The sequence below is a fragment of the Bombina bombina genome, chromosome 4 (genome assembly GCF_027579735.1).
Source record: "Bombina bombina isolate aBomBom1 chromosome 4, aBomBom1.pri, whole genome shotgun sequence".
NCBI lineage: Eukaryota > Metazoa > Chordata > Amphibia > Anura > Bombinatoridae > Bombina > Bombina bombina.
In genome coordinates, this window is record NC_069502.1 from 795,651,030 (window position 1) to 795,662,541 (window position 11,512).

At 37.3% G+C, this 11,512-nt stretch overlaps 1 protein-coding gene across 2 annotated transcripts in view; it reads right to left on the reverse strand.

The window, feature by feature from the left end:
• LOC128657005 (gastrula zinc finger protein XlCGF17.1) overlaps positions 1–11,192 on the reverse strand; it is a 136,793-nt gene extending 125,601 nt beyond the window's left edge. Inside the window, exon 1 of one of the 2 annotated variants that reach the window (XM_053711225.1) lies at positions 11,124–11,192. The gene's annotated coding sequence lies outside the window, so the exon portion shown is untranslated. The remainder of the gene's footprint in view (positions 1–11,123) is intronic. The other variant, XM_053711226.1, reaches the window with a different exon arrangement.
• Between the last annotated feature and the right edge of the window lie 320 nt (positions 11,193–11,512).

The following is an 11,512-nucleotide window of genomic DNA, read 5'->3' on the forward strand; positions in this document are numbered from 1 at the left end:
TCATGTCCAATGCTGCAATCATTCGGCCTAGGACCTCCATGCACATAGCCACTGAAGGGAATGATAAAGACTAAAAATTAAAACAAGCTGAAAACAATTTCATTCTTCTATCTGTCAGAGTAAAAATCATGAACCTCAGTCTATTTGGAAACCCAAATAAATTACCTTTGTCTGAGGAATCTATAAACCTTTAGGTAAATTTATCCTCCCATTCATAAGAAATTAGCAGTGTTATTTGATAGAGATTCTGCTAAACAAAAAGATTGAGCTAGTACCAAGATATTGTCTAAAGAAGGAAAAAGCTGCAATACTCTGCGCTCTGATAACAGATAGAAGAAATATTTGTGGTGTTGTGGCTAGGCCAAAAGGAATAGCAACAAACTGGTAAAGCTTTTCTAGAAAAGAGAATCTCAGAAATTGATAATGATCTGAGTGAAAAAGGGATGTGAAGTTAAAGGAACACTGAACCCAATTTTTTTCTTTCGTGATTCAGATAGAGCATGCAATTTTAAGCAACTTTCTAATTTACTTCTTATTAATCATTTCTTCATTCTCTTGCTATCTTTATTTGAAAAAGAAGGCATCTAAGCTTTTTTTTTATTATTATTCAGAACTATGGACAGCACTTTTTTTTATTGGTGGATGAATTTATCCACCAATCAGCAAGAACAACCTAGGTTGTTCACCAAAAATGGACTGGCATCTAAACTTACATTCTTGCATTTCAAATAAAGACACCAAGAGAATGAGAGAAAATTTGATAATAGAAGTAAAATAGAAAGTTGCTTAAAAGTCATGCTCCTATCTGAATCACAAAGAAAAAAATTGGGTTCAGTGTCCCTTTAAGCAAGTCTATTGTGTACATAAAGTGACTCTGCTGAACTAAAGGCAGAATAGTCGCTATAGTTTCCATTTTGAAAGTTAAAATACTCACAAATCTGTTTCGAGTTTTTCAGATTCAAAAGTGACCTGAAAAAATTATCTTTCTTTGGAAAATTAAAGAGATTGGTGTAAAAACCCTTTCCTTGTTCCTGAAAAGGAATTGGGACAATCACCCCTATTAGTTCTAGATGAAAAAACATGTTAGAAAAAACCTTTTAGCACAGGGTGAAGGTTTCTGATCTTTATTTCGAAAGGAACAAAAACTGATAATTAGCCTCAAATTTCCCTCTAGACTTCTAGGGGTCGATCCGATAAAAATCGTCGCCCGCAAAAGTCGGCGACGCCAATATTTGCGCGGGTTTGGTATCCTATATACGGCGTAACCTAGAAGTTACGCGCGTATATTTCTGCCGTCGCCCGTCGTTTTTTGGGCCATAGGCAGGTATACCAAACCCGCGCAGATTGGTATCCAATATACAGCGTAAGGACTTACGTGGCGAAAATGGAGAAATCTTACTCCATTTTCACCTCGCCACAAAAAGCAGCCGTAAGAAGCTTTACGCTGACTATTGGAGCCCCGTAACTCCCTAAACTGGCTGCTAAAATAAACCTAACACCTAACGCATGCGCAATGTCTATCTCCCTGTCAACCGCGATCTGCTAAAATAAACCTAACACCTAACGCATGCGCAATGTCTATCTCCCTGTCAACCGCGATCCCCCGCCGCAATCCCTAATAAAGTATTTAACCCCTAAACCACCGCCATCTACATAAACTAACCCCCTACTGTGAGCCCCTAAAACCGCCACCATCTAACTGATCTATCCCCTAATGTGAACCCCTAAAACCGCCACCATCTAACTGATCTATCCCCTAATGTGAACCCCTTACACCGCCGCCATCTATATTAAAATTATTAACCCCTAATTTAATCTACCTACCCCGCCGCCAGCTATATTATCTATATTAACCCTAAGTATATTATAGTTAATATAGTTTTTACATATATATATTAACTATATTAACCCTAATTATATTAGGGTTAATATAGTTACTATAGTATTTATATTAACTCTATCTAACCCTAACACCCCTAACTAAATTCTTATTAAATAAATCTAATTCATATTATAAACTAAAATATTCCTATTTAAATCTAAATACTTACCTATAAAATAAACCCTAAGATAGCTACAATATAATTAATAATTACATTATAGCTATGTTAGGGTTTATATTTATTTTACAGGTAAATTGTTAATTATTTTAACTAGGTATAATAGCTATTAAAATAGTTATTACCTATTTAATAGCTACCTAGTTAAAATAATTACCCAATTACCTGTAAAATAAATCCTAACCTAAGTTACAAATACACCTACACTATCAATAAATTAAATAAACTACAAATATCTATCTAAAAATACAATTAAATAAACTAAACTAAATTACAAAAAACAAATAAACACTAAATTACAAAAAATAAAAAAAAGATTACAAGATTTTTAAGCTAATTACACCTATTCTAAGCCCCCTAATAAAATAATAAAGCCCCCCAAAATAAAAAAATTCCCTACCCTATTCTAAATTAAAAAAAGTTCAAAGCTCTTTTACCTTACCAGCCCTTAAAAGGGCCTTTTGTGGGGGCATGCCCCAAAGAAAACTGCTCTTTTGCCTGCAAAAAAAAAAACACAATACCACCCCCCAACATTACAACCCACCACCCACATACCCCTAATCTAACCCAAACCGCCCTTAAATAAACCTAACACTACCCCCCCTGAAGATCTCCCTACCTTGTCTTCACCACACCGGGCCGAACTCCTCATCCGATTCAGGCGATGTGTTCCAGCAAGCGGCAGTGAAGTCTTCTTCCATCCGGGCGATGTGTTCCAGCAAGCGGCAGAGAGTCTTCTTCCATCGGCGATGTCTTCAAGCAAATCGGCATCTTCAGTCTTCTTCCTTCGCTCCTCCGCCGCGGAGCATCCTTCCGGCACGACGACTTCCCGACGAATGAGGTTCCTTTAAATGACGTCATCCAAGATGGCGTCCGCCGAATTCCGATTGGCTGATAGGATTCTATCAGCCAATCGGAATTAAGGTAGAAAAATCTGATTGGCTGATTGAATCAGCCAATCAGATTCAAGTTCAATCCGTTCGGCCCGGTGTGGTGAAGACAAGGTAGGGAGATCTTCAGGGGGGTAGTGTTAGGTTTATTTAAGGGGGGTTTGGGGTTAGATTAGGGGTATGTGGGTGGTGGGTTGTAATGTTGGGGGGTGGTATTGTGTTTTTTTTGCAGGCAAAATGAGCAGTTTTTCTTTGGGGCATGCCCCCACAAAAGGCCCTTTTAAGGGCTGGTAAGGTAAAAGAGCTTTGAACTTTTTTTAATTTAGAATAGGGTAGGGAATTTTTTTATTTTGGGGGGCTTTATTATTTTATTAGGGGGCTTAGAATAGGTGTAATTAGCTTAAAATCTTGTAATCTTTTTTTTATTTTTTGTAATTTAGTGTTTGTTTGTTTTTGAAATTTAGTTTAGTTTATTTAATTGTATTTTTAGATAGATATTTGTAGTTTATTTAATTTATTGATAGTGTAGGTGTATTTGTAACTTAGGTTAGGATTTTTTTTACAGGTAATTGGGTAATTTATTTTAACTAGGTAGCTATTAAATAGGTAATAACTATTTAATAGCTACCTAGTTAAAATAATTACCCAATTACCTGTAAAATAAATATAAACCCTAACATAGCTATAATGTAATTTTAATTAATAATATTAATATTAGATTTATTTTAATAAGAGTTTAGTTAGGATGTTAGAGTTAGATAGGGTTATTATACTTAATATATATATAATATAATAACGATATTAACTATATTAACCCTAATATAATTAGGGTTAATATAGTTAATATATATAATATAATAACTATATTAACTATATTAACCCTAATATAATTAGGGTTAATATAGTTAATATAGCTGGCGGCGGTGTAGGGGGATTAGATTAGGGGTTAATACATTTATTATAGGTGGCCGCGGTGTAGGGGGATTAGATTAGGGGTTAATACATTTATTATAGGTGGCCGCGGTGTAGGAGGATGTAGATTGTAGGCAAAAGAGCAGTTTACTTTGTGACAAAGCCCCGCCAAAAGCCCTTTTAAGGGCTGGCAAAAGAGCTGTTACTTTGGGGCAATGCCACGCAAAAAGCCCTTTTCAGGGCTATTTGTAGGGTTAGACTAGGTTTAGTGGTAGGGATAGTTTAGTATTTTAGGGGTTAAATAATTTAATATAGATGGCGGCGGGGTAGGGGGATTAGATTAGGGGTTAATAATTTTAAAATAGATAGCGGCGGGGTAGGGGCTCACTTTAGGGGGTAGGTAAGGTAGATGGCGGCGGTGTTAGGGGCTCACTTTAGGGGGTTAGAGATTTAATATAGCTGGCGGCGGTTTAGGGGTTAATAACTTTATTAGGTAGCGGCGGGCTCCGGGAGCGGCGGTTTAGGGGTTAATACATATTTTATTGTTAGGCTAGTGAGGGGGGGATAGCGGATAGAGGGTTAGACGTGTCGGGCTATGTTAGGGAGGCGTGTTAGAAAGTGCAGGTGATTTAGACTTTAGTCAGGTTTTGAAGGCGCCGGCAGTTTCTAACGTGCCGCAAGTCACTGGCGACGCCAGAAATTTGTACTTGCGCAGATTTCTGGACATCGCTGGTTTGTCAGACTTACGGCACGTTAGCATCTGACGGCGACATATATGGGATAGCTCGAGTTGCGAGCTGAAACTGCGGGCGACGCGGGTTCCCTCGCTTGCGCCGCAAACTACGATCTATATCGGATCGACCCCCTGGTCTTTAGGCAGGAAAATTAACTTACCTCCAGAAATGGAGGATATAAAAGAATCTATTTGTGAAGAAAATACATTCTTACCTTGAAAAGAATGGAGACAGTAATCTCATTTTAAATGCCATATCAGCATCCCAAGATTTAAGCCATAAAGCTCTTCTAGAAAGAATAGCTAAGGACATTGGTTATAACAGTGATTTTAATAATATCAAAATACTGCATTGCAAATAAAAAGATTTGCCTCTTGAAGTAAATGAAAAATGTTACAACATTCAGGATCTGTAGAGAATTCCTGAGCAAGATTTAGATAGCAAAAAAAGAAGAGACAGCAGCTACATTATCAATAGATATGGCTGGCCTAAGGACATAACCAGTATGTAACCCTTTCCATATGTTAAACTAGAGAATAGCCCCATCAACTTTGGGGATAGATTCCAATAGCTCTAAACTAGTAATAGGTAAGTGATACAATTCTTAAAACCTCGAAGAAAGGTAAAAAAAATAGATACCTTGCTTAGACTATTTTTAGTGATTGTGTTAGAAAACCGCACTAGAAAACCGCACGAGGAACAGAATTTTTTTTATTGAGATTAATTAGAATTTATCTGGTCAGTACATAAATTACTAATTGAAGGTAAAACATGGGCTGACCTTAAATGCTTATTTGAAGGCGGAATCGCAATCAGGGCCTTTTCAATAGTTGCAGCAATAAATGTTTATGTTGCTGGGGTACTCTAGCTGCATCCAGGGCCGCCATCAGGGGGTGACAGGGGTGACTCCTGTCAGGGGCCCAATGGGCTAGGGGGGCCCCAGTGGGTACTACAGCAGAGTGCTAATTGAGCATGGGAAATGTTATTACAAGGAGTAAAGTATTAGCATTTGAGAGGATTTCTGAGTGTGCACTAAACCACTTTGCACAGCGTGAGACAGACTTGGCACTTTGTTTGTACAGTGTGTGCCTGAGTTAGACGGCTGATCACTTTCCTTTGCAGAGGAGGTAGGAATTACTTAGCAAATGTTTTTTATTTCTTTGTGCAATTTAAGATTGTAACTCCAGTGTGGTAGTAGTTGTATGGTGGGGCCAGGGGTCCATAAAAAACAAATTGTTTTTAGAAGCAGTGTATTTATGATTATTTGACAATGCTGTAGAAATTCTATATTTAAAACCATGCAGAAATGTTTTCTCCTCAATACACAAATTATATATATATATTACATTCCAGTTTACTGACTCTTTATGCAAGGACTTTCCAGATACAAGGAGGCATTTTATCTAAGATTTTTACATCTGCATAACATGTTATACTCTCAGACTAAGATTGCTCAGTATTGGAAATGAGACAGGTTAACTTAAAACTGTTCAATTTACACTACAGCTGACTTAATTTTGAAATGCATACCAACAAGCTTAAATCCTGCATTTAACCAGATCTAATGGTATGAGTACCACAGCTTATGGTTCCACCAAGACCATATAGAGTACAGCATTTTCAAAATCCACAAGTACAGCTGACAGATGGGAACATTTGTACACTATATTTGAAGTGGTGCTCTTGGTTGGGGAAAATATCAAACAAACATATGTCAACCTTTTAAAAGTATTTTTCTTCATCTAGCCATCTACCCAGATCATTAATGTATAATTTTGAATTCACAGAATTATTTTTGTTTGCACATTTACAAATTTGATTCTTTAAAAAGTGATCTCTTAATTTCTGCATTTTTATTTATCATGCATGTCACACACTGTTGCTTTAGGGGATGCAAGGTGCATAAATGTTTCTTCCTGCGAGTGTTTCTGTTGGATTCTGTGTTTATGTCTTTGTGCTTTGGTTTGTGTCTCTATGAGTGTGTATGTATTTTTTTCTGTTGGTATCTCTGTGAGGGTGGGTGTGTATGTCTTTGTGCATTTTCTGTGGATGTCTGTGAAGGTGTGTGCATATGTCTTTGAGCTTTTTCTATGGGTGTCTCTGTGAGGGTAGGCGTGTGTTTGTCTTTGTGTATTTTCTCTGGATGCCTCTGTGAGGGTGGGTGTATATGTCTGTGTTTTCTGTGGATGTCTCTATGAGGGTGTGTATGTGTGCCTGTGTTTTCTGTTGATGTCTCTGTGAGGGTGTGCATTTTCTGTGGGTGTCTGTGAGGGTGTGTGTATGTCTTTGTGTGTTTTCTGTGGATGTCTCAGTGAGGGTGTGTGTATGTATGTCTTTCTGTGTTTTATGTGGTTGTCTCTCTGTGTGTGTATGTCTTTGTGTGTTTTCTGTGGGTGTCTCTGGGTGTGTGTGTGTGTATATCTTTATGTGTTTTCTGAGGCTGTCTCTGTCGGTGTTTCCTTGGGTGTATGTGCAAGTTTGAGTTTGTGTGTGTGTCCATTGTCTGTTCCTTTTTAGGACATTTTGACCTTACTACTGATTATTCACATCTTTCTACAGACTTTGAAACTAATGAGACCTTTCCGGAAGTCACCAATCATTTAGTTGGCATCTTCCTTTACAAAAAGATAATCAGAACTCCATATTTTGTTTCCTAAATCTCCTTTTTTTTTTTTTTTTTTACAAAACTGTAGTTTACCTCATTACTTGTAAGGTCAATGTAAACAACTGCTGAGTGTCTGTTTGGGTGTCTGTGTCTGAGTTTCTTTGCCTGTCTGCTAGAGTGTCTATATGTGAATCCTTATGTGTGAGTGTGTGTGTTTGTTTCAGTGTATGTTACTAACTTTACAACATTTCCAAGTTTAAATAGACACTTAAGAATAAAGTGCATATACGTTTTAGTCACTTGGTCAAAAATTGCACATGTCAAAGGAGGGGGGGGGGGGGCCTGATCAATGGTTAAGTCAGGGGCCCCAAAATTTCTAGTGGCGGCTCTGGCTGCATCCATCTGTGAAAGTGAAACAGTAGGTGCACTTGAAACCATAGAGACATTATTAGAACATGATAAATTCTATACATGAGTCACATAAATTATCTGAAGAAGTTACTTCAGAAGTTGAACAAAAAACACACTTATCTTTTGGCAGAAAGGTGTTCAGCAGACTAAGGTCCTATGATTACTTCAGGGACAGAAGCAAGATGTTCCATTATGGCAAAAGAACAAATATATGTAAAATAAAGCAAAAAACAATATTATAAATAATCTCCTTTAGCCAATTTAGAGGAATAGAAAAGTTTGCTAAATAAATAAATGTATATATATATATATATATATATATATATATATATATATATATAAAAAGCACACATTTATAGAGCGTTTCTAGATAAAGCTCATATTGTTAAAAAATGTTCTAAAAACATAAAATATAGAGCGCTTTAAAAAAGGATAGCTGAACTAAAAAACCCTATATTAGAAATAAGGAAAAACAGAGAATCTATTATGAAAAGAGCGCAAAAATAATCGCTGCAAAAAAGGCGTATCTATGATGTCACCGGGAGAATCAAAAAAGATGGGACGCGGCAGCCGCGCTCGTGTGAATATCCCAGGTGTCACAAAGTAAGACGTTTTGATATTGTCTGTCTCTTAATGCTCCCTTGTTAAAAATATAAAAAGAGGCTTCAGCAGAACTTAAGTGACTAAGACATCTTAATTAACACAGCAAAAACAAACCTTTAGAAAAAAAAACTAACAAAGCAAAGCAAAAAACTTAGTAGCAAAACAAGGAGAAAAACTTGCTTGTCCCTGGGCCACATATATAAACATATAAAGCTTAAACTTATAATAAAAGTGCCCGAATGTCTTGTGAAAAAACAATATACTTAACTTAGATATTAGCAGACACTCGTCCACTAGAAGTAGACAGTCAACCAGTACTGAAAATCCTATCAGCAGAGGTAAAAAGATAGGACTATGTAGATCTGTAAAGGAAGGCAGAAAAAGTCTTACAGCAACCGAATTTACAGAAGGCCTTAGAGAGACTACTAGAGGTTTACAACATGGTGTCTAAAGGCTAAACTCCCCAAACATCCCTCTGACAAACACTGTAAACTCTGAGGGGCAACCGGACTTCAGTATACACTGGAGCACATATTTTAAGCACATCATAATTTAACCATCTCCAAAGGAGGCAAAGTTTTAACTGAGATATGAGTGAGGTGGGAGGGTGGGATATTTATAGGCTTTGAGGTTTGGGATACTTTGCCTCCTCCTGGTAGGAATGTATATCCCCTATGCAACAACTCTCGCCACCTATATGAAATTATATATATATATATATATATATATATATATATATATACACACACACATTTATTGTTTATTCGTCTTGGGCAGCACATCATGTTTTATGGTTAGTTTTGCACTACTTGCAGAACTAAAGGCTGGTGTACTGCAGTGGTGTTACAGACGTTGGTGCCAGTGTGTATTAAACATTTATAATTAAACTTTATGTAATTAAAGTGAAAATTAGCTGTTTTGTGAACAGAAGTAATATAGTATGTTGAAAATTAATAGGACTTTCATTAATGCTTTTTTTTCAAAGTTATGTGCAAATGAAGTTTTATCCGAAATTTAAAGTGATGGTAAACTCTCCCCTTTTTAAAATCAGATCTGGAATGTAAGCGCTATTTTAGATGGAGTTTAATTCATTAGCTGTAATGAAGATGCGCTATAACTTACTTTTTATTATAGATATGAAATTCAAATACTGCATGCTCCTCCGCCCACTTCAAAAGTAAAATTTTCTGTGAGCTAACAGATTAAATTGTTGTCCAATCAGCGCTCTCCCCATATGGCACTTTTGTTGTAGCTAGAGCATTGATTGGAGAGTAATTCAATCATTTAGCTGACAGGAAAATTGACTTTTGAAGTGGGTGATGTAACGTGGGGTATTTGAATTTCATATCTATATTAATAACTAAGTTATAGCGCATCTTCATTGCACATGATGAATAAAACTCCATCTAAAATAGCGCTTACATTCCCGATCTGATTTTAAAAAGGGGAGAGTTTACCATCACTTTAAGCATAATTTTACCTACGATAAATTCAACCCAATTTTTTATTTTTTTTTACTTCCTGATCACGTTTCTTTTTTGGCCAAATGAAATTCTGTCCGGTAGGCGGCCGTGAAGCGACGTCATCCGCCTATTTATGGCTCTACGCATGCAACAAATGTTGAATCTGTACTATTTTGTTAAACCCGCTCTCCCGATTCACGCATGTGCATACCATTTGAGACTGACTGAGCATAAACATCATCTGTTTTTACTCCGTGTCCGATACATAGAAGCGCATCACATTACATCGCGCTTTGGAGACAGGTTGAACACAGAATCGCATGCGCATTGAAGGTAGAATTGGCGATTCACGCATGCGCAATGGACTCGGTCCTTATGAACGCGCATTTGTGATACGTATAGAGCGGGTGGGACCACTCTATATGACAACTCTGAGAAATATAGGAAGTGGAAGATGGGAAGAGTCAGCATGAGAACAGTACTGTATTAAAATAATATGATAAAAATAAGGCAAAAATAAATATAATTCATAGAAAAAAATATAGACAATGCATTGTGTTCTAAAGGGACAAAATTTACTTTCACTTTAATAATGTATTTCTCATAACCATTGTCACTAATGTTTTCTACATTCCCTGTATCGGTCTTACCCATATGCCTCCTCCACAGCACCTTTATATATAGACAGTATACACAGAAACTATAGAGATCCCCTTGGTATCACATGCACCACCCACTACTATAGTGCATCATGCAGAGATACACAGGGTCCATATGCCATAAATATTAAATACACTCTCCCCTTATATATAAACATGTAATACTTTCCCCTCAGCCTCACACACAGCAACCTACTCACAACAGGAATAGAAAATTATTGAAAGTCTCCCTCTGCCTGACATGCAGCCACCTCCCCAGTACCTTATATATAGAACTGTTTTATTATAGGCTCTGCCTCACACATACACTAGAGAGAGTGCTTGTCTCACATAGCCCCTCCCCAGTACCTATACAGATCCATAGTATTATAGAGAGGTTCCCCGTGTCTCATATACACAACCTCTTCCTATTATCTTATATACAGATCTATATTATTATATAGAGGTGCCCTGCGTCTAATACTCACAGCCCCCCTGCACCTTATATACAGATCGAAATTATACAGATGGTCCCTCTGCCTCACACACATCCAGACCGATCCTTATATACAGATGTAAGTTATTGTGAGGTTCCACTTCCCACTGCCTCACACACACGAAGCTCCCTTCCGCCTTCCCACTATCTTATATAAAGCTATGTAATACTATATAGAAGCTCCCTCTGCCTCACAAACACACATTCACCTCCCAGAGCCTATTGCTTTATACACACACACAGAGTCCTCCTTTAGTACAGCATATGCAGGTACATAACACTAATACAACGGTGGCTTTGCTTGTTTTTACCTACGTGAATCATCCATGTTGATTATATTATGCATAATGTAGCAGCTTCTTCCCTTCCAGCAGAAGGACCTATGATGTCACAAGTCACATGGCTGTACCATGTGATCGCTGCCATCCTATGTAGTTACTAATGTACGGAACAAGCTGCTACCTCCTCAGCAAGCTATTACGGTTGTTTTATGTAGGTAACTTTCTAATTGGTGATGTGTCTGTGTATAAAGCACTGGAGAGATATGTGTGTATCACAACGAACCTCTCTTTTATAGTGACTATATCTGTATAAGCTACCGGAGAAGACTTTATATGAGAGGCAGAGAGAACCATAATATTAGATATCTGACTGGGGTTAGGTGTGTGAGGCAGAGGGAATCTCGCTATATGAGGGGATG